Genomic DNA, 1,929 nt, shown 5'->3' with positions numbered 1-1,929 from the left:
TCCCACTGACTCAGCCAGTTGCCTACGCACTGTGCTAAGTTCGCCTTGTAAATTATCGTTGCTTTTTTCCAACTTTTTCATTTGTTAAGCCAACACAATCAAGCGAAGCTATTCCTCTGCAATTCACACTTGGTCATGTGGTTGTTGGTTTTGTTGGTTTTTGTTAATAATTCTATTTTTATAACGTTTACTTTTAGGTGTGCTCGTACTTAAGTTATTTGTTTCTGTTATTTTATGGCCTTATAGCAATTATATTCAACAATTTTTGTTGAGCTTGAGGCCGTTTTTAATGAAAAACTTATATAAACAATAATTTGAAACAAGTAAGAAAGTCTAAGTTCGGGCGGAGCCGAACATTAAATACCCGGCGCAAGTATTAAATATATGTTTTTTCACCTTTCCGAAACCTACCGCTAGATGATAAGCCGGGGTGTATCAATTTTGAGTAAATTAGCATCCTTCAATTTCGAAATATTGAAGTTTCAAGCATTTCTGAAATTTACCGTTATATGAAAAGCGGCCGTAATTTTAGTCCGATTTCAATATTTTCAACGTTTTGCTTACATGTGGCAAGCACCATAACCACACCGAGTTTGGTACAAATTAGTAGAACGGTTACCGATATACATATATGTGATCATAAAAGGGCGGTGCCACGCCCATTTTCCAAAATTTTACCATAAACGTATTTCTTGGTAAGGAATTGTTGCAAGCATCAATTTTGAATAAATTAGCTTCAATATTACTGATTTATCGAAGATTTAGTATTTCTCTAAATTACCGTTATATGGGATGTGTGCGTGGTTATTGTCCGATTTTAAAACTTTTCGGCGATTTTGTATGCTGTATCAAGGCCAACAACTGTGCCAAGTTTGGAAGAAATTGGTGCACCGGTTACCAAGATATACACATGTAACCATAAGTGGGCGTGGCTACGCCCATTTTCCAAAAATTTATAATATTCTTATTTTTCGTCTGAAAGTTATTGTAAATATCAATTTTGAGTGACTTATCTTCAATAGTTACTAAAATATCGCAGTTTTCGTATTTATGGAAATTACCGTTATTTGGGAAGTGGGCGTGGTTACAGTCCGATTTCGCCCATTTTCAATACCAGCCTACCTTGGATTAAGGGAAACCTACACACCAAATTTCGTTGAGATATCTCAATTTTTGCTCGAGTTATCGTGTACACGGACGGACGGACAGACGGACAGACGGACGGACAGACAGACATGGCTTAATCGTTTTCTTTTTTCATCCTGATCATTTATGTATACATTTGTCTATATCTATCTCGATTCGTTTTGGCTGTTACAAACAACCGTTATGTGAACAAAATTAATATACCCTTGTGCACAAGTGCGCTCGGATATAAAAATGGTAGAAGTGATAGCTATCGAACCGACGATCCCACTGACTCAGCCAGTTGCCTACGAATCGTTAATCCTTAAATAACTTAAGGACGAGCACACCTAAAAGTAAACATTATAAAAATAGAATTATTAACAAAAACCAACAAAACCAACAACCACATGATCAAGTGTGAATCGCAGCGGAATAGCTGCGCTTGATTGTGTCGGCTTAACAAATGAAAAAGTGGGAAAAAAGCAACGATAATTTACAAGGCGAACTTAGCACAGTGCGTAGGCAACTGGCTGAGTCAGTGGGAACGTCGGTTCGAATCCTACTGAAAGAAGTCTGATGAGGAAATGTGGTGATTTCCGAAATAGCTATCACTTCTACCATTTTTTCAAATTATTGTTGCTTTTCCACAAAAAGTTTTTCATTAAAAACGGCCTCAAGCTCATAAAAAATTGTTGAATATAATTGTTATAAGGCCATAAAATAACAAAAACAAATAACTTAAGGACGAGCACACCTAAAAGTTAAACATTCTAAAAATAGAATTATTAACAAAAACCAACA

The sequence above is a fragment of the Rhagoletis pomonella genome, unplaced genomic scaffold, assembly GCF_013731165.1.
Source record: "Rhagoletis pomonella isolate Grant_MI unplaced genomic scaffold, Rhpom_1.0 Rhpom_scaffold_00163, whole genome shotgun sequence".
In the NCBI taxonomy this organism is placed as follows: domain Eukaryota; kingdom Metazoa; phylum Arthropoda; class Insecta; order Diptera; family Tephritidae; genus Rhagoletis; species Rhagoletis pomonella.
The sequence above is the reverse complement of the archived record's forward strand: the minus strand, read 5'-3'. Positions refer to the sequence as shown.